The sequence below is a fragment of the Astyanax mexicanus genome, chromosome 8 (genome assembly GCF_023375975.1).
Source record: "Astyanax mexicanus isolate ESR-SI-001 chromosome 8, AstMex3_surface, whole genome shotgun sequence".
NCBI lineage: Eukaryota > Metazoa > Chordata > Actinopteri > Characiformes > Acestrorhamphidae > Astyanax > Astyanax mexicanus.
The window spans coordinates 33,082,380-33,105,648 of record NC_064415.1 but is presented as its reverse complement, the minus strand read 5'-3'; the positions used below and the strand labels follow the sequence as shown (position 1 = coordinate 33,105,648).

The following is a 23,269-nucleotide window of genomic DNA, read 5'->3' as shown; positions in this document are numbered from 1 at the left end:
CCGCCTGTCACACGGAAGCCCGGGGTTAGATTTCCCGACGGGGAGAAAGTTATCCTTTTTCAAAGGCAAAGCATAGCCTTCCACATAGCTTTCTACCCAAGAAAGACACATTAAGTTGTTGCAAGGTTTTTGTTGGAGTTTGCTAGCTTAACTGAACATGGACAGACAGGTGATGCAGCGTGAGGTTTCTTCTTTGTGCTGCCGAAATAGCTCAGTTGGGAGAGCGTTAGACTGAAGATCTAAAGGTCCCTGGTTCGATCCCGGGTTTCGGCAGAACACTGAGGGTCTTCTTTGTGCTTGTTGACGATGTGTTTCTAATCAGTTTTTGACATGATAAGTTTATAAGAAATCTTCAAGGTAAGCTTTTGACGTGGGTTCCATGGTGTAATGGTTAGCACTCTGGACTTTGAATCCAGTGATCCGAGTTCAAATCTCGGTGGAACCTTGTTTTCCTTCAAAATACAATTAATTTGAGAAAACAGGGCAAAATAACACATCGCCTACCTAAAGAGTCTGTAGAGTGGTGAAATACATCCATCGTTTTTCATGAACACTGCCTCAAATGAAGCCTTGTAAAAGAACTCTAGATCCTGTACCGTCACTGTGTGGTAGGGAAAACGCTCTGTTTCAAAGACGAAACTCTTGCAGAGAGTGGTGAAACCTAACAAGTGGTTTAGTAAATCACGTTTTTTTGGAGTACACAGTATCGTTCTGTGCTCCTCGTTAGTATAGTGGACAGAATCTCCGCCTGTCACGCGGAAGCCCGGGGTTAGATTTCCCGACGGGTAGAAAGTTATCCTTTTTCAAAGGCAAAGCATAGCCTTCCACATAGCTTGTCACCCAAGAAAGACACATTAAGTTGTTGCAAGGTTTTTGTTGGAGTTTGCTAGCTTAACTGAACATGGACAGACAGGTTATGCAGCGTGAGGTTCCCTCTGTCTGCTGCCGAAATAGCTCAGTTGGGAGAGCGTTAGACTGAAGATCTAAAGGTCCCTGGTTCGATCCCGGGTTTCGGCAGAACACTGAGGGTGTTCTTTGTGCTTGTTGACGTCGTGTTTCTAATCAGCTATTGACATGATAAGTTTATAAGAAATCTTCAAGGTAAGCTTTTGACGTGGGTTCCATGGTGTAATGGTTAGCACTCTGGACTCTGAATCCAGCGATCCGAGTTCAAATCTCGGTGGAACCTTGTTTTCCTTCAAAATACAATTAATTTGAGAAAACAGGGCAAAATAACACATCACCTACCTAAAGAGTCTGTAGAGTGGTGAAATACATCCATTGTTTTTCATGAACACTGCCTCAAATGAAGCCTTGTAAAAGAACTCTAGATCCTGTACCGTCACTGTGTGGTAGGGAAAATGCTCTGTTTCAAAGACGAAACTCTTGCAGAGAGTGGTGAAGCCAAACAAGTGGTTCAGTAAATCACGTTTTTTTGGAGTACACAGAAGTGTTCTGTGCTCCTCGTTAGTATAGTGGACAGTATCTCCGCCTGTCACGCGGAAGACTGGGGTTCGTTTCCCCGACGGGGAGAAAGTTATTCTTTTTCAAAGGCAAAGCATAGCCTTCCACATAGCTTTCTACCCAAGAAAGACACATTAAGTTGTTGCAAGGATTTTGTTGGAGCTTGCTAGCTTAACTGAACATGGACAGACAGGTGATGCAGCGTGAGGTTTCTTCTTTGTGCTGCCGAAATAGCTCAGTTGGGAGAGCGTTAGACTGAAGATCTAAAGGTCCCTGGTTCGATCCCGGGTTTCGGCAGAACACTGAGGGTGTTCTTTGTGCTTGTTGACGTTGTGTTTCTAATCAGCTATTGACATGATAAGTTTATAAGAAATCTTCAAGGTAAGCTTTTGACGTGGGTTCCATGGTGTAATGGTTAGCACTCTGGACTTTGAATCCAGTGATCCGAGTTCAAATCTCGGTGGAACCTTGTTTTCCTTCAAAATACAATTAATTTGAGAAAACAGGGCAAAATAACACATCGCCTACCTAAAGAGTCTGTAGAGTGGTGAAATACATCCATCGTTTTTCATGAACACTGCCTCAAATGAAGCCTTGTAAAAGAACTCTAGATCCTGTACCGTCACTGTGTGGTAGGGAAAATGCTCTGTTTCAAAGACGAAACTCTTGCAGAGAGTGGTGAAGCCAAACAAGTGGTTCAGTAAATCACATTTTTTTGGAGTACACAGAAGCGTTCTGTGCTCCTCGTTAGTATAGTGGACAGAATCTCCGCCTGTCACACGGAAGCCCGGGGTTAGATTTCCCGACGGGGAGAAAGTTATCCTTTTTCAAAGGCAAAGCATAGCCTTCCACATAGCTTGTCACCCAAGAAAGACACATTAAGTTGTTGCAAGGTTTTTGTTGGAGTTTGCTAGCTTAACTGAACATGGACAGACAGGTGATGCAGCGTGAGGTTTCTTCTTTGTGCTGCCGAAATAGCTCAGTTGGGAGAGTGTTAGACTGAAGATCTAAAGGTCCCTGGTTCGATCCCGGGTTTCGGCAGAACACTGAGGGTGTTCTTTGTGCTTGTTGACGTTGTGCTTCTAATCAGCTATTGACATGATAAGTTTATAAGAAATCTTCAAGGTAAGCTTTCGACGTGGGTTCCATGGTGTAATGGTTAGCACTCTGGACTCTGAATCCAGCGATCTGAGTTCAAATCTCGGTGGAACCTTGTTTTCCTTCAAAATACAGTTAATTTGAGAAAACAGGGCAAAATAACACATCGCCTACCTAAAGATTCTGTAGAGTGTTGAAATACATCCATCGTTTTTCATGAACACTGCCTCAAATGAAGCCTTGTAAAAGAACTCTAGATCCTGTGCCGTCACTGTGTGGTAAGGAAAATGCTCTGTTTCAAAGACGAAACCACTGCAGAGAGTGGTGAAACCTAACAAGTGGTTTAGTAAATCACGTTTTTTGGAGTACACAGTATCGTTCTGTGCTCCTCGTTAGTATAGTGGACAGTATCTCCACCTGTCACGCGGAAGACCGGGGTTCGATTCCCCGACGTGGAGAAAGTTATTCTTTTTCAAAGGCAAAGCATAGCCTTCCACATAGCTTGTCACCCAAGAAAGACACATTAAGTTGTTGCAAGGTTTTTGTTGGAGTTTGCTAGCTTAACTGAACATGGACAGACAGGTGATGCAGCGTGAGGTTTCTTCTTTGTGCTGCTGAAATAGCTCAGTTGGGAGAGCGTTAGACTGAAGATCTAAAGGTCCCTGGTTCGATCCCGGGTTTCGGCAGAACACTGAGGGTGTTCTTTGTGCTTGTTGACGTTGTGTTTCTAATCAGCTATTGACATGATAAGTTTATAAGAAATCTTCAAGGTAAGCTTTCGATGTGGGTTCCATGGTGTAATGGTTAGCACTCTGGACTCTGAATCCAGTGATCCCAGTTCAAATCTCGGTGGAACCTTGTTTTCCTTCAAAATACAATTAATTTGAGAAAACAGGGCAAAATAACACATCGCCTACCTAAAGATTCTGTAGAGTGTTGAAATACATCCATGGTTTTTCATGAACACTGCCTCAAATGAAGCCTTGTAAAAGAACTCTAGATCCTGTGCCGTTACTGTGTGGTAAGGAAAATGCTCTGTTTCAAAGACGAAACCACTGCAGAGAGTGGTGAAACCTAACAAGTGGTTTAGTAAATCACGTTTTTTGGAGTACACAGTATCGTTCTGTGCTCCTCGTTAGTATAGTGGACAGTATCTCCGCCTGTCACGCGGAAGACCGGGGTTCGATTCCCCGACGGGGAGAAAGTTTTTCTTTTTCAAAGGCAAAGCATAGCCTTCCACATAGCTTTCTACCGAAGAAAGACACATTAAGTTGTTGCAAGGATTTTGTTGGAGCTTGCTAGCTTAACTGAACATGGACAGACAGGTGATGCAGCGTGAGGTTTCTTCTTTGTGCTGCCGAAATAGCTCAGTTGGGAGAGCGTTAGACTGAAGATCTAAAGGTCCCTGGTTCGATCCCGGGTTTCGGCAGAACACTGAGGGTCTTCTTTGTGCTTGTTGACGATGTGTTTCTAATCAGTTTTTGACATGATAAGTTTATAAGAAATCTTCAAGGTAAGCTTTTGACGTGGGTTCCATGGTGTAATGGTTAGCACTCTGGACTTTGAATCCAGTGATCCGAGTTCAAATCTCGGTGGAACCTTGTTTTCCTTCAAAATACAATTAATTTGAGAAAACAGGGCAAAATAACACATCGCCTACCTAAAGAGTCTGTAGAGTGGTGAAATACATCCATCGTTTTTCATGAACACTGCCTCAAATGAAGCCTTGTAAAAGAACTCTAGATCCTGTACCGTCACTGTGTGGTAGGGAAAATGCTCTGTTTCAAAGACGAAACTCTTGCAGAGAGTGGTGAAGCCAAACAAGTGGTTCAGTAAATCACGTTTTTTTGGAGTACACAGAAGCGTTCTGTGCTCCTCGTTAGTATAGTGGACAGAATCTCCGCCTGTCACGCGGAAGCCCGGGGTTAGATTTCCCGACGGGGAGAAAGTTATCCTTTTTCAAAGGCAAAGCATAGCCTTCCACATAGCTTGTCACCCAAGAAAGACACATTAAGTTGTTGCAAGGTTTTTGTTGGAGTTTGCTAGCTTAACTGAACATGGACAGACAGGTTATGCAGCGTGAGGTTTCCTCTGTGTGCTGCCGAAATAGCTCAGTTGGGAGAGCGTTAGACTGAAGATCTAAAGGTCCCTGGTTCGATCCCGGGTTTCGGCAGAACACTGAGGGTGTTCTTTGTGCTTGTTGACGTCGTGTTTCTAATCAGCTATTGACATGGTTAGTTTATAAGAAATCTTCAAGGTAAGCTTTTGACGTGGGTTCCATGGTGTAATGGTTAGCACTCTGGACTCTGAATCCAGCGATCCGAGTTCAAATCTCGGTGGAACCTTGTTTTCCTTCAAAATACAATTAATTTGAGAAAACAGGGCAAAATAACACATCACCTACCTAAAGAGTCTGTAGAGTGGTGAAATACATCCATTGTTTTTCATGAACACTGCCTCAAATGAAGCCTTGTAAAAGAACTCTAGATCCTGTACCGTCACTGTGTGGTAGGGAAAATGCTCTGTTTCAAAGACGAAACTCTTGCAGAGAGTGGTGAAGCCAAACAAGTGGTTCAGTAAATCACGTTTTTTTGGAGTACACAGAAGTGTTCTATGCTCCTCGTTAGTATAGTGGACAGAATCTCCGCCTGTCACACGGAAGCCCGGGGTTAGATTTCCCGACGGGGAGAAAGTTATCCTTTTTCAAAGGCAAAGCATAGCCTTCCACATAGCTTGTCACCCAAGAAAGACACATTAAGTTGTTGCAAGGTTTTTGTTGGAGTTTGCTAGCTTAACTGAACATGGACAGACAGGTGATGCAGCGTGAGGTTTCTTCTTTGTGCTGCCGAAATAGCTCAGTTGGGAGAGCGTTAGACTGAAGATCTAAAGGTCCCTGGTTCGATCCCGGGTTTTGGCAGAACACTGAGGGTCTTCTTTGTGCTTGTTGACGATGTGTTTCTAATCAGCTTTTGACAAGATAAGTTTATAAGAAATCTTCAAGGTAAGCTTTTGACGTGGGTTCCATGGTGTAATGGTTAGCACTCTGGACCCTGAATCCAGTGATCCGAGTTCAAATCTCGGTGGAACCTTGTTTTCCTTCAAAATACAATTAATTTGAGAAAACAGGGCAAAATAACACATCGCCTACCTAAAGATTCTGTAGAGTGTTGAAATACATCCATGGTTTTTCATGAACACTGCCTCAAATGAAGCCTTGTAAAAGAACTCTAGATCCTGTGCCGTTACTGTGTGGTAAGGAAAATGCTCTGTTTCAAAGACGAAACCACTGCAGAGAGTGGTGAAACCTAACAAGTGGTTTAGTAAATCACGTTTTTTGGAGTACACAGTATCGTTCTGTGCTCCTCGTTAGTATAGTGGACAGTATCTCCGCCTGTCACGCGGAAGACCGGGGTTCGATTCCCCGACGGGGAGAAAGTTTTTCTTTTTCAAAGGCAAAGCATAGCCTTCCACATAGCTTTCTACCCAAGAAAGACACATTAAGTTGTTGCAAGGATTTTGTTGGAGCTTGCTAGCTTAACTGAACATGGACAGACAGGTGATGCAGCGTGAGGTTTCTTCTTTGTGCTGCCGAAATAGCTCAGTTGGGAGAGCGTTAGACTGAAGATCTAAAGGTCCCTGGTTCGATCCCGGGTTTTGGCAGAACACTGAGGGTCTTCTTTGTGCTTGTTGACGATGTGTTTCTAATCAGCTTTTGACATGATAAGTTTATAAGAAATCTTCAAGGTAAGCTTTCAATGTGGGTTCCATGGTGTAATGGTTAGCACTCTGGACTCTGAATCCAGAGATCCGAGTTCAAATCTCGGTGGAACCTTGTTTTCCTTCAAAATACAATTAATTTGAGAAAACAGGGCAAAATAACACATCGCCTACCTAAAGAGTCTGTAGAGTGGTGAAATACATCCATCGTTTTTCATGAACACTGCCTCAAATGAAGCCTTGTAAAAGAACTCTAGATCCTGTACCGTCACTGTGTGGTAGGGAAAATGCTCTGTTTCAAAGACGAAACTCTTGCAGAGAGTGGTGAAGCCAAACAAGTGGTTCAGTAAATCACGTTTTTTTGGAGTACACAGAAGCGTTCTGTGCTCCTCGTTAGTATAGTGGACAGAATCTCCGCCTTTCACGCGGAAGCCCGGGGTTAGATTTCCCGACGGGGAGAAAGTTATCCTTTTTCAAAGGCAAAGCATAGCCTTCCACATAGCTTGTCACCCAAGAAAGACACATTAAGTTGTTGCAAGGTTTTTGTTGGAGCTTGCTAGCTTAACTGAACATGGACAGACAGGTGATGCAGCGTGAGGTTTCCTCTGTGTGCTGGCGAAATAGCTCAGTTGGGAGAGTGTTAGACTGAAGATCTAAAGGTCCCTGGTTCGATCCCGGGTTTCGGCAGAACACTGAGGGTGTTCTTTGTGCTTGTTGACGTTGTGCTTCTAATCAGCTATTGACATGATAAGTTTATAAGAAATCTTCAAGGTAAGTTTTCGACGTGGGTTCCATGGTGTAATGGTTAGCACTCTGGACTCTGAATCCAGCGATCTGAGTTCAAATCTCGGTGGAACCTTGTTTTCCTTCAAAATACAGTTAATTTGAGAAAACAGGGCAAAATAACACATCGCCTACCTAAAGATTCTGTAGAGTGTTGAAATACATCCATCGTTTTTCATGAACACTGCCTCAAATGAAGCCTTGTAAAAGAACTCTAGATCCTGTGCCGTCACTGTGTGGTAAGGAAAATGCTCTGTTTCAAAGACGAAACCACTGCAGAGAGTGGTGAAACCTAACAAGTGGTTTAGTAAATCACGTTTTTTGGAGTACACAGTATCGTTCTGTGCTCCTCGTTAGTATAGTGGACAGTATCTCCACCTGTCACGCGGATGACCGGGGTTCGATTCCCCGACGTGGAGAAAGTTATTCTTTTTCAAAGGCAAAGCATAGCCTTCCACATAGCTTGTCACCCAAGAAAGACACATTAAGTTGTTGCAAGGTTTTTGTTGGAGTTTGCTAGCTTAACTGAACATGGACAGACAGGTGATACAGCGTGAGGTTTCCTCTGTGTGCTGCCGAAATAGCTCAGTTGGGAGAGCGTTAGACTGAAGATCTAAAGGTCCCTGGTTCGATCCCGGGTTTCGGCAGAACACTGAGGGTGTTCTTTGTGCTTGTTGACGTTGTGTTTCTAATCAGCTATTGACATGATAAGTTTATAAGAAATCTTCAAGGTAAGCTTTGGATGTGGGTTCCATGGTGTAATGGTTAGCACTCTGGACTCTGAATCCAGTGATCCGAGTTCAAATCTCGGTGGAACCTTGTTTTCCTTCAAAATACAATTAATTTGAGAAAACAGGGCAAAATAACACATCGCCTACCTAAAGATTCTGTAGAGTGCTGAAATACATCCATGGTTTTTCATGAACACTGCCTCAAATGAAGCCTTGTAAAAGAACTCTAGATCCTGTGCCGTTACTGTGTGGTAAGGAAAATGCTCTGTTTCAAAGACGAAACCACTGCAGAGAGTGGTGAAACCTAACAAGTGGTTTAGTAAATCACGTTTTTTGGAGTACACAGTATCGTTCTGTGCTCCTCGTTAGTATAGTGGACAGTATCTCCGCCTGTCACGCGGAAGACCGGGGTTCGATTCCCCGACGGGGAGAAAGTTTTTCTTTTTCAAAGGCAAAGCATAGCCTTCCACATAGCTTTCTACCCAAGAAAGACACATTAAGTTGTTGCAAGGATTTTGTTGGAGCTTGCTAGCTTAACTGAACATGGACAGACAGGTGATGCAGTGTGAGGTTTCTTCTTTGTGCTGCCGAAATAGCTCAGTTGGGAGAGCGTTAGACTGAAGATCTAAAGGTCCCTGGTTCGATCCCGGGTTTCGGCAGAACACTGAGGGTCTTCTTTGTGCTTGTTGACGATGTGTTTCTAATCAGCTGTTGACATGATAAGTTTATAAGAAATCTTCAAGGTAAGCTTTTGACGTGGGTTCCATGGTGTAATGGTTAGCACTCTGGACTTTGAATCCAGTGATCCGAGTTCAAATCTCGGTGGAACCTTGTTTTCCTTCAAAATACAATTAATTTGAGAAAACAGGGCAAAATAACACATCGCCTACCTAAAGAGTCTGTAGAGTGGTGAAATACATCCATCGTTTTTCATGAACACTGCCTCAAATGAAGCCTTGTAAAAGAACTCTAGATCCTGTACCGTCACTGTGTGGTAGGGAAAATGCTCTGTTTCAAAGACGAAACTCTTGCAGAGAGTGGTGAAGCCAAACAAGTGGTTCAGTAAATCACGTTTTTTTGGAGTACACAGAAGCGTTCTGTGCTCCTCGTTAGTATAGTGGACAGAATCTCCGCCTGTCACACGGAAGCCCGGGGTTAGATTTCCCGACGGGGAGAAAGTTATCCTTTTTCAAAGGCAAAGCATAGCCTTCCACATAGCTTGTCACCCAAGAAAGACACATTAAGTTGTTGCAAGGTTTTTGTTGGAGTTTGCTAGCTTAACTGAACATGGACAGACAGGTGATGCAGCGTGAGGTTTCTTCTTTGTGCTGCCGAAATAGCTCAGTTGGGAGAGCGTTAGACTGAAGATCTAAAGGTCCCTGGTTCGATCCCGGGTTTTGGCAGAACACTAAGGGTCTTCTTTGTGCTTGTTGACGATGTGTTTCTAATCAGCTTTTGACATGATAAGTTTATAAGAAATCTTCAAGGTAAGCTTTTGACGTGGGTTCCATGGTGTAATGGTTAGCACTCTGGACTCTGAATCCAGTGATCCGAGTTCAAATCTCGGTGGAACCTTGTTTTCCTTCAAAATACAATTAATTTGAGAAAACAGGGCAAAATAACACATCGCCTACCTAAAGATTCTGTAGAGTGTTGAAATACATCCATCGTTTTTCATGAACACTGCCTCAAATGAAGCCTTGTAAAAGAACTCTAGATCCTGTGCCGTCACTGTGTGGTAAGGAAAATGCTCTGTTTCAAAGACGAAACCACTGCAGAGAGTGGTGAAACCTAACAAGTGGTTTAGTAAATCACGTTTTTTGGAGTACACAGTATCGTTCTGTGCTCCTCGTTAGTATAGTGGACAGAATCTCCGCCTGTCACGCGGAAGCCCGGGGTTAGATTTCCCGACGGGGAGAAAGTTATCCTTTTTCAAAGGCAAATCATAGCCTTCCACATAGCTTGTCACCCAAGAAAGACACATTAAGTTGTTGCAAGGTTTTTGTTGGAGTTTGCTAGCTTAACTGAACATGGACAGACAGGTGATGCAGCGTGAGGTTTCCACAGTGTGCTGGAGAAATAGCTCAGTTGGGAGAGTGTTAGACTGAAGATCTAAAGGTCCCTGGTTCGATCCCGGGTTTCGGCAGAACACTGAGGGTGTTCTTTGTGCTTGTTGACGTTGTGTTTCTAATCAGCTATTGACATGATAAGTTTATAAGAAATCTTCAAGGTAAGCTTTCGATGTGGGTTCCATGGTGTAATGGTTAGCACTCTGGACTCTGAATCCAGTGATCTGAGTTCAAATCTCGGTGGACCCTTGTTTTCCTTCAAAATACAGTTAATTTGAGAAAACAGGGCAAAATAACACATCGCCTACCTAAAGATTCTGTAGAGTGTTGAAATACATCCATCGTTTTTCATGAACACTGCCTCAAATGAAGCCTTGTAAAAGAACTCTAGATCCTGTGCCGTCACTGTGTGGTAAGGAAAATGCTCTGTTTCAAAGACGAAACCACTGCAGAGAGTGGTGAAACCTAACAAGTGGTTTAGTAAATCACGTTTTTTGGAGTACACAGCATCGTTCTGTGCTCCTCGTTAGTATAGTGGACAGTATCTCCGCCTGTCACGCGGAAGACCGGGGTTCGATTCCCCGACGGGGAGAAAGTTATTATTTTTCAAAGGCAAAGCATAGCCTTCCACATAGCTTTCCACCCAAGAAAGACACATTAAGTTGTTGCAAGGATTTTGTTGGAGCTTGCTAGCTTAATTGAACATGGACAGACAGGTGATGCAGCGTGAGGTTTCCTCTGTGTGCTGCCGAAATAGCTCAGTTGGGAGAGCATTAGACTGAAGATCTAAAGGTCCCTGGTTCGATCCCGGGTTTCGGCAGAACACTGAGGGTCTTCTTTGTGCTTGTTGATGTTGTGTTTCTAATCAGCTTTTGAGATGATAAGTTTATAAGAAATCTTCAAGGTAAGCTTTTGACGTGGGTTCCATGGTGTAATGGTTAGCACTCTGGACTCTGAATCCAGTGATCTGAGTTCAAATCTCGGTGGAACCTTGTTTTCCTTCAAAATACAGTTAATTTGAGAAAACAGGGCAAAATAACACATCGCCTACCTAAAGATTCTGTAGAGTGTTGAAATACATCCATCGTTTTTCATGAAGACTGCCTCAAATGAAGCCTTGTAAAAGAACTCTAGATCCTGTGCCGTCACTGTGTGGTAAGGAAAATGCTCTGTTTCAAAGACGAAACCACTGCAGAGAGTGGTGAAACCTAACAAGTGGTTTAGTAAATCACGTTTTTTGGAGTACACAGTATCGTTCTGTGCTCCTCGTTAGTATAGTGGACAGTATCTCCACCTGTCACGCGGAAGACCGGGGTTCGATTCCCCGACGTGGAGAAAGTTATTCTTTTTCAAAGGCAAAGCATAGCCTTCCACATAGCTTTCCACCCAAGAAAGACACATTAAGTTGTTGCAAGGATTTTGTTGGAGCTTGCTAGCTTAATTGAACATGGACAGACAGGTGATGCAGCGTGAGATTTCCTCTGTGTGCTGCCGAAATAGCTCAGTTGGGAGAGCGTTAGACTGAAGATCTAAAGGTCCCTGGTTCGATCCCGGGTTTCGGCAGAACACTGAGGGTCTTCTTTGTGCTTGTTGATGTTGTGTTTCTAATCAGCTTTTGACATGATAAGTTTATAAGAAATCTTCAAGGTAAGGTTTTGACGTGGGTTCCATGGTGTAATGGTTAGCACTCTGGACTCTGAATCCAGCGATCCGAGTTCAAATCTCGGTGGAACCTTGTTTTCCTTCAAAATACAATTAATTTGAGAAAACAGGGCAAAATAACACATCGCCTACCTAAAGAGTCTGTAGAGTGGTGAAATACATCCATTATTTTTCATGAACACTGCCTCAAATGAAGCCTTGTAAAAGAACTCTAGATCCTGTACCGTCACTGTGTGGTAGGGAAAATGCTCTGTTTCAAAGACGAAACTCTTGCAGAAAGTGGTGAAACCTAACAAGTGGTTTAGTAAATCACGTTTTTTGGAGTACACAGTATCGTTCTGTGCTCCTCGTTAGTATAGTGGACAGTATCTCCGCCTGTCACGCGGAAGACCGGGGTTCGATTCCCCGACGGGGAGAAAGTTATTCTTTTTCAAAGGCAAAGCATAGCCTTCCACATAGCTTTCTACCCAAGAAAGACACATTAAGTTGTTGCAAGGATTTTGTTGGAGCTTGCTAGCTTAACTGAACATGGACAGACAGGTGATGCAGCGTGAGGTTTCTTCTTTGTGCTGCCGAAATAGCTCACTTGGGAGAGCGTTAGACTGAAGATCTAAAGGTCCCTGGTTCGATCCCGGGTTTCGGCAGAACACTGAGGGTCTTCTTTGTGCTTGTTGACGATGTGTTTCTAATCAGCTTTTGACATGATAAGTTTATAAGAAATCTTCAAGGTAAGCTTTTGACGTGGGTTCCATGGTGTAATGGTTAGCACTCTGGACTTTGAATCCAGTGATCCGAGTTCAAATCTCGGTGGAACCTTGTTTTCCTTCAAAATACAATTAATTTGAGAAAACAGGGCAAAATAACACATCGCCTACCTAAAGAGTCTGTAGAGTGGTGAAATACATCCATCGTTTTTCATGAACACTGCCTCAAATGAAGCCTTGTAAAAGAACTCTAGATCCTGTACCGTCACTGTGTGGTAGGGAAAATGCTCTGTTTCAAAGACGAAACTCTTGCAGAGAGTGGTGAAGCCAAACAAGTGGTTCAGTAAATCACGTTTTTTTGGAGTACACAGAAGCGTTCTGTGCTCCTCGTTAGTATAGTGGACAGAATCTCCGCCTGTCACGCGGAAGCCCGGGGTTAGATTTCCCGACGGGGAGAAAGTTATCCTTTTTCAAAGGCAAAGCATAGCCTTCCACATAGCTTGTCACCCAAGAAAGACACATTAAGTTGTTGCAAGGTTTTTGTTGGAGTTTGCTAGCTTAACTGAACATGGACAGACAGGTGATGCAGCGTGAGGATTCCTCTGTGTGCTGGCGAAATAGCTCAGTTGGGAGAGTGTTAGACTGAAGATCTAAAGGTCCCTGGTTCGATCCCGGGTTTCGGCAGAACACTGAGGGTGTTCTTTGTGCTTGTTGACGTTGTGTTTCTAATCAGCTATTGACATGATAAGTTTATAAGAAATCTTCAAGGTAAGCTTTCGACGTGGGTTCCATGGTGTAATGGTTAGCACTCTGAACTCTGAATCCAGCGATCTGAGTTCAAATCTCGGTGGAACCTTGTTTTCCTTCAAAATACAGTTAATTTGAGAAAACAGGGCAAAATAACACATCGCCTACCTAAAGATTCTGTAGAGTGTTGAAATACATCCATCGTTTTTCATGAACACTGCCTCAAATGAAGCCTTGTAAAAGAACTCTAGATCCTGTGCCGTCACTGTGTGGTAAGGGAAATGCTCTGTTTCAAAGACGAAACCACTGCAGAGAGTGGTGAAACCTAACAAGTGGTTTAGTAAATCACGTTTTTTGGAGTACACAGTATCGTTCTGTGCTCCTCGTTAGTATAGTGGACAGAATCTCCGCCTGTCACGCGGAAGCCCGGGGTTAGATTTCCCGACGGGGAGAAAGTTATCCTTTTTCAAAGGCAAAGCATAGCCTTCCACATAGCTTGTCACCCAAGAAAGACACATTAAGTTGTTGCAAGGATTTTGTTGGAGCTTGCTAGCTTAACTGAACATGGACAGACAGGAGATGCAGCGTGAGGTTTCTTCTTTGTGCTGCCGAAATAGCTCAGTTGGGAGAGCGTTAGACTGAAGATCTAAAGGTCCCTGGTTCGATCCCGGGTTTCGGCAGAACACTGAGAGTCTTCTTTGTGCTTGTTGATGTTGTGTTTCTAATCAGCTTTTGACATGATAAGTTTATAAGAAATCTTCAAGGTAAGCTTTTGACATGGGTTCCATGGTGTAATGGTTAGCACTCTGGACTCTGAATCCAGCGATCCGAGTTCAAATCTCGGTGGAACCTTGTTTTCCTTCAAAATACAATTAATTTGAGAAAACAGGGCAAAATAACACATCGCCTACCTAAAGAGTCTGTAGAGTGGTGAAATACATCCATTGTTTTTCATGAACACTGCCTCAAATGAAGCCTTGTAAAAGAACTCTAGATCCTGTACCGTCACTGTGTGGTAGGGAAAATGCTCTGTTTCAAAGACGAAACTCTTGCAGAGAGTGGTGAAACATAACAAGTGGTTTAGTAAATCACGTTTTTTGGAGTACACAGTATCGTTCTGTGGTCCTCGTTAGTATAGTGGACAGTATCTCCGCCTGTCACGCGGAAGACCGGGGTTCGATTCCCCGACGGGGAGAAAGTTATTATTTTTCAAAGGCAAAGCATAGCCTTCCACATAGCTTTCCACCCAAGAAAGACACATTAAGTTGTTGCAAGGATTTTGTTGGAGCTTGCTAGCTTAACTGAACATGGACAGACAGGTGATGCAGCGTGAGGTTTCCTCTGTGTGCTGCCGAAATAGCTCAGTTGGGAGAGCGTTAGACTGAAGATCTAAAGGTCCCTGGTTCGATCCCGGGTTTCGGCAGAACACTGAGGGTCTTCTTTGTGCTTGTTGATGTTGTGTTTCTAATCAGCTTTTGACATGATAAGTTTATAAGAAATCTTCAAGGTAAGCTTTCGACGTGGGTTCCATGGTGTAATGGTTAGCACTCTGAACTCTGAATCCAGCGATCTGAGTTCAAATCTCGGTGGAACCTTGTTTTCCTTCAAAATACAGTTAATTTGAGAAAACAGGGCAAAATAACACATCGCCTACCTAAAGATTCTGTAGAGTGTTGAAATACATCCATCGTTTTTCATGAACACTGCCTCAAATGAAGCCTTGTAAAAGAACTCTAGATCCTGTGCCGTCACTGTGTGGTAAGGGAAATGCTCTGTTTCAAAGACGAAACCACTGCAGAGAGTGGTGAAACCTAACAAGTGGTTTAGTAAATCACGTTTTTTGGAGTACACAGTATCGTTCTGTGCTCCTCGTTAGTATAGTGGACAGTATCTCCGCTTGTCACGCGGAAGACCGGGGTTCGATTCCCCGATGGGGAGAAAGTTATTATTTTTCAAAGGCAAAGCATAGCCTTCCACATAGCTTTCCACCCAAGAAAGACACATTAAGTTGTTGCAAGGATTTTGTTGGAGCTTGCTAGCTTAACTGAACATGGACAGACAGGTGATGCAGCGTGAGGTTTCCTCTGTGTGCTGCCGAAATAGCTCAGTTGGGAGAGCGTTAGACTGAAGATCTAAAGGTCCCTGGTTCGATCCCGGGTTTCGGCAGAACGCTGAGGGTCTTCTTTGTGCTTGTTGACGATGTGTTTCTAATCAGCTTTTGACATGATAAGTTTATAAGAAATCTTCAAGGTAAGCTTTTGACGTGGGTTCCATGGTGTAATGGTTAGCACTCTGGACTCTGAATCCAGCGATCCGAGTTCAAATCTCGGTGGAACCTTGTTTTCCTTCAAAATACAATTAATTTGAGAAAACAGGGCAAAATAACACATCACCTACCTAAAGAGTCTGTAGAGTGGTGAAATACATCCATTGTTTTTCATGAACACTGCCTCAAATGAAGCCTTGTAAAAGAACTCTAGATCCTGTACCGTCACTGTGTGGTAGGGAAAATGCTCTGTTTCAAAGACGAAACTCTTGCAGAGAGTGGTGAAGCCAAACAAGTGGTTCAGTAAATCACGTTTTTTTGGAGTACACAGAAGTGTTCTGTGCTCCTCGTTAGTATAGTGGACAGAATCTCCGCCTGTCACGCGGAAGCCCGGGGTTAGATTTCCCGACGGGGAGAAAGTTATCCTTTTTCAAAGGCAAAGCATAGCCTTCCACATAGCTTGTCACCCAAGAAAGACACATTAAGTTGTTGCAAGGATTTTGTTGGAGCTTGCTAGCTTAACTGAACATGGACAGACAGGAGATGCAGCGTGAGGTTTCTTCTTTGTGCTGCCGAAATAGCTCAGTTGGGAGAGCGTTAGACTGAAGATCTAAAGGTCCCTGGTTCGATCCCGGGTTTCGGCAGAACACTGAGAGTCTTCTTTGTGCTTGTTGATGTTGTGTTTCTAATCAGCTTTTGACATGATAAGTTTATAAGAAATCTTCAAGGTAAGCTTTTGACATGGGTTCCATGGTGTAATGGTTAGCACTCTGGACTCTGAATCCAGCGATCCGAGTTCAAATCTCGGTGGAACCTTGTTTTCCTTCAAAATACAATTAATTTGAGAAAACAGGGCAAAATAACACATCGCCTACCTAAAGAGTCTGTAGAGTGGTGAAATACATCCATTGTTTTTCATGAACACTGCCTCAAATGAAGCCTTGTAAAAGAACTCTAGATCCTGTACCGTCACTGTGTGGTAGGGAAAATGCTCTGTTTCAAAGACGAAACTCTTGCAGAGAGTGGTGAAACCTAACAAGTGGTTTAGTAAATCACGTTTTTTGGAGTACACAGTATCGTTCTGTGCTCCTCGTTAGTATAGTGGACAGTATCTCCGCCTGTCACGCGGAAGACCGGGGTTCGATTCCCCGACGGGGAGAAAGTTATTATTTTTCAAAGGCAAAGCATAGCCTTCCACATAGCTTTCCACCCAAGAAAGACACATTAAGTTGTTGCAAGGATTTTGTTGGAGCTTGCTAGCTTAACTGAACATGGACAGACAGGTGATGCAGCGTGAGGTTTCCTCTGTGTGCTGCCGAAATAGCTCAGTTGGGAGAGCGTTAGACTGAAGATCTAAAGGTCCCTGGTTCGATCCCGGGTTTCGGCAGAACACTGAGGGTCTTCTTTGTGCTTGTTGATGTTGTGTTTCTAATCAGCTTTTGACATGATAAGTTTATAAGAAATCTTCAAGGTAAGCTTTTGACGTGGGTTCCATGGTGTAATGGTTAGCACTCTGGACTCTGAATCCAGCGATCCGAGTTCAAATCTCGGTGGAACCTTGTTTTCCTTCAAAATACAATTAATTTGAGAAAACAGGGCAAAATAACACATCACCTACCTAAAGAGTCTGTAGAGTGGTGAAATACATCCATTGTTTTTCATGAACACTGCCTCAAATGAAGCCTTGTAAAAGAACTCTAGATCCTGTACCGTCACTGTGTGGTAGGGAAAATGCTCTGTTTCAAAGACGAAACTCTTGCAGAGAGTGGTGAAGCCAAACAAGTGGTTCAGTAAATCACGTTTTTTTGGAGTACACAGAAGCGTTCTGTGCTCCTCGTTAGTATAGTGGACAGAATCTCCGCCTGTCACGCGGAAGCCCGGGGTTAGATTTCCCGACGGGGAGAAAGTTATCCTTTTTCAAAGGCAAAGCATAGCCTTCCACATAGCTTGTCACCCAAGAAAGACACATTAAGTTGTTGCAAGGTTTTTGTTGGAGTTTGCTAGCTTAACTGAACATGGACAGACAGGTGATGCAGCGTGAGGTTTCCACAGTGTGCTGGAGAAATAGCTCAGTTGGGAGAGTGTTAGACTGAAGATCTAAAGGTCCCTGGTTCGATCCCGGGTTTCGGCAGAACACTGAGGGTGTTCTTTGTGCTTGTTGACGTTGTGTTTCTAATCAGCTATTGACATGATAAGTTTATAAGAAATCTTCAAGGTAAGCTTTCGATGTGGGTTCCATGGTGTAATGGTTAGCACTCTGGACTCTGAATCCAGTGATCTGAGTTCAAATCTCGGTGGACCCTTGTTTTCCTTCAAAATACAGTTAATTTGAGAAAACAGGGCAAAATAACACATCGCCTACCTAAAGATTCTGTAGAGTGTTGAAATACATCCATCGTTTTTCATGAACACTGCCTCAAATGAAGCCTTGTAAAAGAACTCTAGATCCTGTGCCGTCACTGTGTGGTAAGGAAAATGCTCTGTTTCAAAGACGAAACCACTGCAGAGAGTGGTGAAACCTAACAAGTGGTTTAGTAAATCACGTTTCTTGGAGTACACAGCATCGTTCTGTGCTCCTCGTTAGTATAGTGGACAGTATCTCCGCCTGTCACGCGGAAGACCGGGGTTCGATTCCCTGACGGGGAGAAAGTTATTATTTTTCAAAGGCAAAGCATAGCCTTCCACATAGCTTTCCACCCAAGAAAGACACATTAAGTTGTTGCAAGGATTTTGTTGGAGCTTGCTAGCTTAATTGAACATGGACAGACAGGTGATGCAGCGTGAGGTTTCCTCTGTGTGCTGCCGAAATAGCTCAGTTGGGAGAGCATTAGACTGAAGATCTAAAGGTCCCTGGTTCGATCCCTGGTTTCGGCAGAACACTGAGGGTCTTCTTTGTGCTTGTTGATGTTGTGTTTCTAATCAGCTTTTGAGATGATAAGTTTATAAGAAATCTTCAAGGTAAGCTTTTGACGTGGGTTCCATGGTGTAATGGTTAGCACTCTGGACTCTGAATCCAGCGATCCGAGTTCAAATCTCGGTGGAACCTTGTTTTCCTTCAAAATACAATTAATTTGAGAAAACAGGGCAAAATAACACATCGCCTACCTAAAGAGTCTGTAGAGTGGTGAAATACATCCATTGTTTTTCATGAACACTGCCTCAAATGAAGCCTTGTAAAAGAACTCTAGATCCTGTACCGTCACTGTGTGGTAGGGAAAATGCTCTGTTTCAAAGACGAAACTCTTGCAGAGAGTGGTGAAACCTAACAAGTGGTTTAGTAAAACACGTTTTTTGGAGTACACAGTATCGTTCTGTGCTCCTCGTTAGTATAGTGGACAGTATCTCCGCCTGTCACGCGGAAGACCGGGGTTCGATTCCCCGACGGGGAGAAAGTTATTATTTTTCAAAGGCAAAGCATAGCCTTCCACATAGCTTTCTACCCAAGAAAGACACATTAAGTTGTTGCAAGGATTTTGTTGGAGCTTGCTAGCTTAACTGAACATGGACAGACAGGTTATGCAGCGTGAGGTTTCCTCTGTGTGCTGCCGAAATAGCTCAGTTGGGAGAGCGTTAGACTGAAGATCTAAAGGTCCCTGGTTCGATCCCGGGTTTCGGCAGAACACTGAGGGTCTTCTTTGTGCTTGTTGATGTTGTGTTTCTAATCAGCTTTTGACATGATAAGTTTATAAGAAATCTTCAAGGTAAGCTTTCGATGTGGGTTCCATGGTGTAATGGTTAGCACTCTGGACTCTGAATCCAGCGATCTGAGTTCAAATCTCGGTGGAACCTTGTTTTCCTTCAAAATACAGTTAATTTGAGAAAACAGGGCAAAATAACACATCGCCTACCTAAAGATTCTGTAGAGTGTTGAAATACATCCATCGTTTTTCATGAAGACTGCCTCAAATGAAGCCTTGTAAAAGAACTCTAGATCCTGTGCCGTCACTGTGTGGTAAGGAAAATGCTCTGTTTCAAAGACGAAACCACTGCAGAGAGTGGTGAAACCTAACAAGTGGTTTAGTAAATCACGTTTTTTGGAGTACACAGTATCGTTCTGTGCTCCTCGTTAGTATAGTGGACAGTATCTCCACCTGTCACGCGGAAGACCGGGGTTCGATTCCCCGACGTGGACAAAAAGTTATTCTTTTTCAAAGGCAAAGCATAGCCTTCCACATAGCTTTCCACCCAAGAAAGACACATTAAGTTGTTGCAAGGATTTTGTTGGAGCTTGCTAGCTTAATTGAACATGGACAGACAGGTGATGCAGCGTGAGATTTCCTCTGTGTGCTGCCGAAATAGCTCAGTTGGGAGAGCGTTAGACTGAAGATCTAAAGGTCCCTGGTTCGATCCCGGGTTTCGGCAGAACACTGAGGGTCTTCTTTGTGCTTGTTGATGTTGTGTTTCTAATCAGCTTTTGACATGATAAGTTTATAAGAAATCTTCAAGGTAAGCTTTTGATGTGGGTTCCATGGTGTAATGGTTAGCACTCTGGACTCTGAATCCAGCGATCCGAGTTCAAATCTCGGTGGAACCTTGTTTTCCTTCAAAATACAATTAATTTGAGAAAACAGGGCAAAATAACACATCGCCTACCTAAAGAGTCTGTAGAGTGGTGAAATACATCCATTGTTTTTCATGAACACTGCCTCAAATGAAGCCTTGTAAAAGAACTCTAGATCCTGTACCGTCACTGTGTGGTAGGGAAAATGCTCTGTTTCAAAGACGAAACTCTTGCAGAAAGTGGTGAAACCTAACAAGTGGTTTAGTAAATCACGTTTTTTGGAGTACACAGTATCGTTCTGTGCTCCTCGTTAGTATAGTGGACAGTATCTCCGCCTGTCACGCGGAAGACCGGGGTTCGATTCCCCGACGGGGAGAAAGTAATTCTTTTTCAAAGGCAAAGCATAGCCTTCCACATAGCTTTCTACCCAAGAAAGACACATTAAGTTGTTGCAAGGATTTTGTTGGAGCTTGCTAGCTTAACTGAACATGGACAGACAGGTGATGCAGCGTGAGGTTTCTTCTTTGTGCTGCCGAAATAGCTCAGTTGGGAGAGCGTTAGACTGAAGATCTAAAGGTCCCTGGTTCGATCCCGGGTTTCGGCAGAACACTGAGGGTCTTCTTTGTGCTTGTTGACGATGTGTTTCTAATCAGCTTTTGACATGATAAGTTTATAAGAAATCTTCAAGGTAAGCTTTTGACGTGGGTTCCATGGTGTAATGGTTAGCACTCTGGACTTTGAATCCAGTGATCCGAGTTCAAATCTCGGTGGAACCTTGTTTTCCTTCAAAATACAATTAATTTGAGAAAACAGGGCAAAATAACACATCGCCTACCTAAAGAGTCTGTAGAGTGGTGAAATACATCCATCGTTTTTCATGAACACTGCCTCAAATGAAGCCTTGTAAAAGAACTCTAGATCCTGTACCGTCACTGTGTGGTAGGGAAAATGCTCTGTTTCAAAGACGAAACTCTTGCAGAGAGTGGTGAAGCCAAACAAGTGGTTCAGTAAATCACGTTTTTTTGGAGTACACAGAAGCGTTCTGTGCTCCTCGTTAGTATAGTGGACAGAATCTCCGCCTGTCACGCGGAAGCCCGGGGTTAGATTTCCCGACGGGGAGAAAGTTATCCTTTTTCAAAGGCAAAGCATAGCCTTCCACATAGCTTGTCACCCAAGAAAGACACATTAAGTTGTTGCAAGGTTTTTGTTGGAGTTTGCTAGCTTAACTGAACATGGACAGACAGGTGATGCAGCGTGAGGATTCCTCTGTGTGCTGGCGAAATAGCTCAGTTGGGAGAGTGTTAGACTGAAGATCTAAAGGTCCCTGGTTCGATCCCGGGTTTCGGCAGAACACTGAGGGTGTTCTTTGTGCTTGTTGACGTTGTGTTTCTAATCAGCTATTGACATGATAAGTTTATAAGAAATCTTCAAGGTAAGCTTTCGACGTGGGTTCCATGGTGTAATGGTTAGCACTCTGAACTCTGAATCCAGCGATCTGAGTTCAAATCTCGGTGGAACCTTGTTTTCCTTCAAAATACAGTTAATTTGAGAAAACAGGGCAAAATAACACATCGCCTACCTAAAGATTCTGTAGAGTGTTGAAATACATCCATCGTTTTTCATGAACACTGCCTCAAATGAAGCCTTGTAAAAGAACTCTAGATCCTGTGCCGTCACTGTGTGGTAAGGGAAATGCTCTGTTTCAAAGACGAAACCACTGCAGAGAGTGGTGAAACCTAACAAGTGGTTTAGTAAATCACGTTTTTTGGAGTACACAGTATCGTTCTGTGCTCCTCGTTAGTATAGTGGACAGTATCTCCGCTTGTCACGCGGAAGACCGGGGTTCGATTCCCCGATGGGGAGAAAGTTATTATTTTTCAAAGGCAAAGCATAGCCTTCCACATAGCTTTCCACCCAAGAAAGACACATTAAGTTGTTGCAAGGATTTTGTTGGAGCTTGCTAGCTTAACTGAACATGGACAGACAGGTGATGCAGCGTGAGGTTTCCTCTGTGTGCTGCCGAAATAGCTCAGTTGGGAGAGCGTTAGACTGAAGATCTAAAGGTCCCTGGTTCGATCCCGGGTTTCGGCAGAACGCTGAGGGTCTTCCTTGTGCTTGTTGACGATGTGTTTCTAATCAGCTTTTGACATGATAAGTTTATAAGAAATCTTCAAGGTAAGCTTTTGACGTGGGTTCCATGGTGTAATGGTTAGCACTCTGGACTCTGAATCCAGCGATCCGAGTTCAAATCTCGGTGGAACCTTGTTTTCCTTCAAAATACAATTAATTTGAGAAAACAGGGCAAAATAACACATCACCTACCTAAAGAGTCTGTAGAGTGGTGAAATACATCCATCGTTTTTCATGAACACTGCCTCAAATGAAGCCTTGTAAAAGAACTCTAGATCCTGTACCGTCACTGTGTGGTAGGGAAAATGCTCTGTTTCAAAGACGAAACTCTTGCAGAGAGTGGTGAAGCCAAACAAGTGGTTCAGTAAATCACGTTTTTTTGGAGTACACAGAAGCGTTCTGTGCTCCTCGTTAGTATAGTGGACAGAATCTCCGCCTGTCACGCGGAAGCCCGGGGTTAGATTTCCCGACGGGGAGAAAGTTATCCTTTTTCAAAGGCAAAGCATAGCCTTCCACATAGCTTGTCACCCAAGAAAGACACATTAAGTTGTTGCAAGGTTTTTGTTGGAGTTTGCTAGCTTAACTGAACATGGACAGACAGGTTATGCAGCGTGAGGTTTCCTCTGTGTGCTGCCGAAATAGCTCAGTTGGGAGAGCGTTAGACTGAAGATCTAAAGGTCCCTGGTTCGATCCCGGGTTTCGGCAGAACACTGAGGGTGTTCTTTGTGCTTGTTGACGTCGTGTTTCTAATCAGCTATTGACATGATAAGTTTATAAGAAATCTTCAAGGTAAGCTTTTGACGTGGGTTCCATGGTGTAATGGTTAGCACTCTGGACTCTGAATCCAGCGATCCGAGTTCAAATCTCGGTGGAACCTTGTTTTCCTTCAAAATACAATTAATTTGAGAAAACAGGGCAAAATAACACATCACCTACCTAAAGAGTCTGTAGAGTGGTGAAATACATCCATTGTTTTTCATGAACACTGCCTCAAATGAAGCCTTGTAAAAGAACTCTAGATCCTGTACCGTCACTGTGTGGTAGGGAAAATGCTCTGTTTCAAAGACGAAACTCTTGCAGAGAGTGGTGAAGCCAAACAAGTGGTTCAGTAAATCACGTTTTTTTGGAGTACACAGAAGTGTTCTGTGCTCCTCGTTAGTATAGTGGACAGTATCTCCACCTGTCACGCGGAAGACCGGGGTTCGTTTCCCCGACGGGGAGAAAGTTATTCTTTTTCAAAGGCAAAGCATAGCCTTCCACATAGCTTGTCACCCAAGAAAGACACATTAAGTTGTTGCAAGGTTTTTGTTGGAGTTTGCTAGCTTAACTGAACATGGACAGACAGGTGATGCAGCGTGAGGTTTCCTCTGTGTGCTGGCGAAATAGCTCAGTTGGGA

The 23,269-nt window shown here is 43.5% G+C and overlaps 56 non-coding genes across 56 annotated transcripts; all 56 read left to right on the top strand.

Moving 5' to 3' along the window:
- Positions 1 to 200: 200 nt before the first annotated feature.
- On the top strand, positions 201 to 273 carry trnaf-gaa (transfer RNA phenylalanine (anticodon GAA)). The gene has a single exon. It is a non-coding gene; the product is annotated as a tRNA-Phe (tRNA).
- A 100-nt stretch (positions 274 to 373) lies between these two features.
- trnaq-uug (transfer RNA glutamine (anticodon UUG)) lies at positions 374 to 445 on the top strand. The gene has a single exon. It is a non-coding gene; the product is annotated as a tRNA-Gln (tRNA).
- Positions 446 to 944: 499 nt separating this feature from the next.
- trnaf-gaa (transfer RNA phenylalanine (anticodon GAA)) lies at positions 945 to 1,017 on the top strand. Its single transcript has one exon. It is a non-coding gene; the product is annotated as a tRNA-Phe (tRNA).
- A 100-nt stretch (positions 1,018 to 1,117) lies between these two features.
- trnaq-cug (transfer RNA glutamine (anticodon CUG)) lies at positions 1,118 to 1,189 on the top strand. Its single transcript has one exon. It is a non-coding gene; the product is annotated as a tRNA-Gln (tRNA).
- A 499-nt stretch (positions 1,190 to 1,688) lies between these two features.
- On the top strand, positions 1,689 to 1,761 carry trnaf-gaa (transfer RNA phenylalanine (anticodon GAA)). Its single transcript has one exon. It is a non-coding gene; the product is annotated as a tRNA-Phe (tRNA).
- A 100-nt stretch (positions 1,762 to 1,861) lies between these two features.
- On the top strand, positions 1,862 to 1,933 carry trnaq-uug (transfer RNA glutamine (anticodon UUG)). Its single transcript has one exon. It is a non-coding gene; the product is annotated as a tRNA-Gln (tRNA).
- A 499-nt stretch (positions 1,934 to 2,432) lies between these two features.
- On the top strand, positions 2,433 to 2,505 carry trnaf-gaa (transfer RNA phenylalanine (anticodon GAA)). The gene has a single exon. It is a non-coding gene; the product is annotated as a tRNA-Phe (tRNA).
- Positions 2,506 to 2,605: 100 nt separating this feature from the next.
- trnaq-cug (transfer RNA glutamine (anticodon CUG)) lies at positions 2,606 to 2,677 on the top strand. Its single transcript has one exon. It is a non-coding gene; the product is annotated as a tRNA-Gln (tRNA).
- A 498-nt stretch (positions 2,678 to 3,175) lies between these two features.
- Positions 3,176 to 3,248, top strand: trnaf-gaa (transfer RNA phenylalanine (anticodon GAA)). The gene has a single exon. It is a non-coding gene; the product is annotated as a tRNA-Phe (tRNA).
- Positions 3,249 to 3,348: 100 nt separating this feature from the next.
- trnaq-cug (transfer RNA glutamine (anticodon CUG)) lies at positions 3,349 to 3,420 on the top strand. The gene has a single exon. It is a non-coding gene; the product is annotated as a tRNA-Gln (tRNA).
- Positions 3,421 to 3,918: 498 nt separating this feature from the next.
- On the top strand, positions 3,919 to 3,991 carry trnaf-gaa (transfer RNA phenylalanine (anticodon GAA)). The gene has a single exon. It is a non-coding gene; the product is annotated as a tRNA-Phe (tRNA).
- A 100-nt stretch (positions 3,992 to 4,091) lies between these two features.
- trnaq-uug (transfer RNA glutamine (anticodon UUG)) lies at positions 4,092 to 4,163 on the top strand. The gene has a single exon. It is a non-coding gene; the product is annotated as a tRNA-Gln (tRNA).
- A 499-nt stretch (positions 4,164 to 4,662) lies between these two features.
- On the top strand, positions 4,663 to 4,735 carry trnaf-gaa (transfer RNA phenylalanine (anticodon GAA)). The gene has a single exon. It is a non-coding gene; the product is annotated as a tRNA-Phe (tRNA).
- A 100-nt stretch (positions 4,736 to 4,835) lies between these two features.
- Positions 4,836 to 4,907, top strand: trnaq-cug (transfer RNA glutamine (anticodon CUG)). The gene has a single exon. It is a non-coding gene; the product is annotated as a tRNA-Gln (tRNA).
- A 499-nt stretch (positions 4,908 to 5,406) lies between these two features.
- trnaf-gaa (transfer RNA phenylalanine (anticodon GAA)) lies at positions 5,407 to 5,479 on the top strand. Its single transcript has one exon. It is a non-coding gene; the product is annotated as a tRNA-Phe (tRNA).
- Positions 5,480 to 5,579: 100 nt separating this feature from the next.
- trnaq-cug (transfer RNA glutamine (anticodon CUG)) lies at positions 5,580 to 5,651 on the top strand. The gene has a single exon. It is a non-coding gene; the product is annotated as a tRNA-Gln (tRNA).
- Positions 5,652 to 6,149: 498 nt separating this feature from the next.
- On the top strand, positions 6,150 to 6,222 carry trnaf-gaa (transfer RNA phenylalanine (anticodon GAA)). Its single transcript has one exon. It is a non-coding gene; the product is annotated as a tRNA-Phe (tRNA).
- Positions 6,223 to 6,322: 100 nt separating this feature from the next.
- trnaq-cug (transfer RNA glutamine (anticodon CUG)) lies at positions 6,323 to 6,394 on the top strand. Its single transcript has one exon. It is a non-coding gene; the product is annotated as a tRNA-Gln (tRNA).
- Positions 6,395 to 7,066: 672 nt separating this feature from the next.
- trnaq-cug (transfer RNA glutamine (anticodon CUG)) lies at positions 7,067 to 7,138 on the top strand. Its single transcript has one exon. It is a non-coding gene; the product is annotated as a tRNA-Gln (tRNA).
- Positions 7,139 to 7,636: 498 nt separating this feature from the next.
- On the top strand, positions 7,637 to 7,709 carry trnaf-gaa (transfer RNA phenylalanine (anticodon GAA)). Its single transcript has one exon. It is a non-coding gene; the product is annotated as a tRNA-Phe (tRNA).
- Positions 7,710 to 7,809: 100 nt separating this feature from the next.
- trnaq-cug (transfer RNA glutamine (anticodon CUG)) lies at positions 7,810 to 7,881 on the top strand. Its single transcript has one exon. It is a non-coding gene; the product is annotated as a tRNA-Gln (tRNA).
- Positions 7,882 to 8,379: 498 nt separating this feature from the next.
- On the top strand, positions 8,380 to 8,452 carry trnaf-gaa (transfer RNA phenylalanine (anticodon GAA)). The gene has a single exon. It is a non-coding gene; the product is annotated as a tRNA-Phe (tRNA).
- A 100-nt stretch (positions 8,453 to 8,552) lies between these two features.
- On the top strand, positions 8,553 to 8,624 carry trnaq-uug (transfer RNA glutamine (anticodon UUG)). The gene has a single exon. It is a non-coding gene; the product is annotated as a tRNA-Gln (tRNA).
- Positions 8,625 to 9,123: 499 nt separating this feature from the next.
- Positions 9,124 to 9,196, top strand: trnaf-gaa (transfer RNA phenylalanine (anticodon GAA)). Its single transcript has one exon. It is a non-coding gene; the product is annotated as a tRNA-Phe (tRNA).
- A 100-nt stretch (positions 9,197 to 9,296) lies between these two features.
- trnaq-cug (transfer RNA glutamine (anticodon CUG)) lies at positions 9,297 to 9,368 on the top strand. The gene has a single exon. It is a non-coding gene; the product is annotated as a tRNA-Gln (tRNA).
- Positions 9,369 to 10,038: 670 nt separating this feature from the next.
- On the top strand, positions 10,039 to 10,111 carry trnaq-cug (transfer RNA glutamine (anticodon CUG)). The gene has a single exon. It is a non-coding gene; the product is annotated as a tRNA-Gln (tRNA).
- A 498-nt stretch (positions 10,112 to 10,609) lies between these two features.
- trnaf-gaa (transfer RNA phenylalanine (anticodon GAA)) lies at positions 10,610 to 10,682 on the top strand. The gene has a single exon. It is a non-coding gene; the product is annotated as a tRNA-Phe (tRNA).
- Positions 10,683 to 10,782: 100 nt separating this feature from the next.
- trnaq-cug (transfer RNA glutamine (anticodon CUG)) lies at positions 10,783 to 10,854 on the top strand. Its single transcript has one exon. It is a non-coding gene; the product is annotated as a tRNA-Gln (tRNA).
- A 498-nt stretch (positions 10,855 to 11,352) lies between these two features.
- Positions 11,353 to 11,425, top strand: trnaf-gaa (transfer RNA phenylalanine (anticodon GAA)). Its single transcript has one exon. It is a non-coding gene; the product is annotated as a tRNA-Phe (tRNA).
- A 100-nt stretch (positions 11,426 to 11,525) lies between these two features.
- Positions 11,526 to 11,597, top strand: trnaq-cug (transfer RNA glutamine (anticodon CUG)). Its single transcript has one exon. It is a non-coding gene; the product is annotated as a tRNA-Gln (tRNA).
- A 671-nt stretch (positions 11,598 to 12,268) lies between these two features.
- trnaq-uug (transfer RNA glutamine (anticodon UUG)) lies at positions 12,269 to 12,340 on the top strand. Its single transcript has one exon. It is a non-coding gene; the product is annotated as a tRNA-Gln (tRNA).
- Positions 12,341 to 13,012: 672 nt separating this feature from the next.
- On the top strand, positions 13,013 to 13,084 carry trnaq-cug (transfer RNA glutamine (anticodon CUG)). The gene has a single exon. It is a non-coding gene; the product is annotated as a tRNA-Gln (tRNA).
- Positions 13,085 to 13,582: 498 nt separating this feature from the next.
- Positions 13,583 to 13,655, top strand: trnaf-gaa (transfer RNA phenylalanine (anticodon GAA)). Its single transcript has one exon. It is a non-coding gene; the product is annotated as a tRNA-Phe (tRNA).
- Positions 13,656 to 13,755: 100 nt separating this feature from the next.
- Positions 13,756 to 13,827, top strand: trnaq-cug (transfer RNA glutamine (anticodon CUG)). The gene has a single exon. It is a non-coding gene; the product is annotated as a tRNA-Gln (tRNA).
- Positions 13,828 to 14,325: 498 nt separating this feature from the next.
- On the top strand, positions 14,326 to 14,398 carry trnaf-gaa (transfer RNA phenylalanine (anticodon GAA)). Its single transcript has one exon. It is a non-coding gene; the product is annotated as a tRNA-Phe (tRNA).
- Positions 14,399 to 14,498: 100 nt separating this feature from the next.
- On the top strand, positions 14,499 to 14,570 carry trnaq-cug (transfer RNA glutamine (anticodon CUG)). The gene has a single exon. It is a non-coding gene; the product is annotated as a tRNA-Gln (tRNA).
- Positions 14,571 to 15,068: 498 nt separating this feature from the next.
- trnaf-gaa (transfer RNA phenylalanine (anticodon GAA)) lies at positions 15,069 to 15,141 on the top strand. The gene has a single exon. It is a non-coding gene; the product is annotated as a tRNA-Phe (tRNA).
- Positions 15,142 to 15,241: 100 nt separating this feature from the next.
- On the top strand, positions 15,242 to 15,313 carry trnaq-cug (transfer RNA glutamine (anticodon CUG)). The gene has a single exon. It is a non-coding gene; the product is annotated as a tRNA-Gln (tRNA).
- A 499-nt stretch (positions 15,314 to 15,812) lies between these two features.
- trnaf-gaa (transfer RNA phenylalanine (anticodon GAA)) lies at positions 15,813 to 15,885 on the top strand. Its single transcript has one exon. It is a non-coding gene; the product is annotated as a tRNA-Phe (tRNA).
- Positions 15,886 to 15,985: 100 nt separating this feature from the next.
- On the top strand, positions 15,986 to 16,057 carry trnaq-cug (transfer RNA glutamine (anticodon CUG)). Its single transcript has one exon. It is a non-coding gene; the product is annotated as a tRNA-Gln (tRNA).
- A 498-nt stretch (positions 16,058 to 16,555) lies between these two features.
- trnaf-gaa (transfer RNA phenylalanine (anticodon GAA)) lies at positions 16,556 to 16,628 on the top strand. Its single transcript has one exon. It is a non-coding gene; the product is annotated as a tRNA-Phe (tRNA).
- Positions 16,629 to 16,728: 100 nt separating this feature from the next.
- trnaq-cug (transfer RNA glutamine (anticodon CUG)) lies at positions 16,729 to 16,800 on the top strand. Its single transcript has one exon. It is a non-coding gene; the product is annotated as a tRNA-Gln (tRNA).
- Positions 16,801 to 17,471: 671 nt separating this feature from the next.
- On the top strand, positions 17,472 to 17,544 carry trnaq-cug (transfer RNA glutamine (anticodon CUG)). The gene has a single exon. It is a non-coding gene; the product is annotated as a tRNA-Gln (tRNA).
- A 498-nt stretch (positions 17,545 to 18,042) lies between these two features.
- trnaf-gaa (transfer RNA phenylalanine (anticodon GAA)) lies at positions 18,043 to 18,115 on the top strand. Its single transcript has one exon. It is a non-coding gene; the product is annotated as a tRNA-Phe (tRNA).
- A 100-nt stretch (positions 18,116 to 18,215) lies between these two features.
- trnaq-cug (transfer RNA glutamine (anticodon CUG)) lies at positions 18,216 to 18,287 on the top strand. The gene has a single exon. It is a non-coding gene; the product is annotated as a tRNA-Gln (tRNA).
- A 498-nt stretch (positions 18,288 to 18,785) lies between these two features.
- On the top strand, positions 18,786 to 18,858 carry trnaf-gaa (transfer RNA phenylalanine (anticodon GAA)). The gene has a single exon. It is a non-coding gene; the product is annotated as a tRNA-Phe (tRNA).
- A 100-nt stretch (positions 18,859 to 18,958) lies between these two features.
- trnaq-cug (transfer RNA glutamine (anticodon CUG)) lies at positions 18,959 to 19,030 on the top strand. Its single transcript has one exon. It is a non-coding gene; the product is annotated as a tRNA-Gln (tRNA).
- A 500-nt stretch (positions 19,031 to 19,530) lies between these two features.
- Positions 19,531 to 19,603, top strand: trnaf-gaa (transfer RNA phenylalanine (anticodon GAA)). Its single transcript has one exon. It is a non-coding gene; the product is annotated as a tRNA-Phe (tRNA).
- Positions 19,604 to 19,703: 100 nt separating this feature from the next.
- Positions 19,704 to 19,775, top strand: trnaq-cug (transfer RNA glutamine (anticodon CUG)). The gene has a single exon. It is a non-coding gene; the product is annotated as a tRNA-Gln (tRNA).
- A 498-nt stretch (positions 19,776 to 20,273) lies between these two features.
- Positions 20,274 to 20,346, top strand: trnaf-gaa (transfer RNA phenylalanine (anticodon GAA)). The gene has a single exon. It is a non-coding gene; the product is annotated as a tRNA-Phe (tRNA).
- A 100-nt stretch (positions 20,347 to 20,446) lies between these two features.
- On the top strand, positions 20,447 to 20,518 carry trnaq-uug (transfer RNA glutamine (anticodon UUG)). Its single transcript has one exon. It is a non-coding gene; the product is annotated as a tRNA-Gln (tRNA).
- A 672-nt stretch (positions 20,519 to 21,190) lies between these two features.
- On the top strand, positions 21,191 to 21,262 carry trnaq-cug (transfer RNA glutamine (anticodon CUG)). The gene has a single exon. It is a non-coding gene; the product is annotated as a tRNA-Gln (tRNA).
- A 498-nt stretch (positions 21,263 to 21,760) lies between these two features.
- On the top strand, positions 21,761 to 21,833 carry trnaf-gaa (transfer RNA phenylalanine (anticodon GAA)). The gene has a single exon. It is a non-coding gene; the product is annotated as a tRNA-Phe (tRNA).
- Positions 21,834 to 21,933: 100 nt separating this feature from the next.
- Positions 21,934 to 22,005, top strand: trnaq-cug (transfer RNA glutamine (anticodon CUG)). The gene has a single exon. It is a non-coding gene; the product is annotated as a tRNA-Gln (tRNA).
- A 499-nt stretch (positions 22,006 to 22,504) lies between these two features.
- trnaf-gaa (transfer RNA phenylalanine (anticodon GAA)) lies at positions 22,505 to 22,577 on the top strand. Its single transcript has one exon. It is a non-coding gene; the product is annotated as a tRNA-Phe (tRNA).
- Positions 22,578 to 22,677: 100 nt separating this feature from the next.
- On the top strand, positions 22,678 to 22,749 carry trnaq-cug (transfer RNA glutamine (anticodon CUG)). The gene has a single exon. It is a non-coding gene; the product is annotated as a tRNA-Gln (tRNA).
- The last annotated feature ends 520 nt before the right edge of the window (positions 22,750 to 23,269 follow it).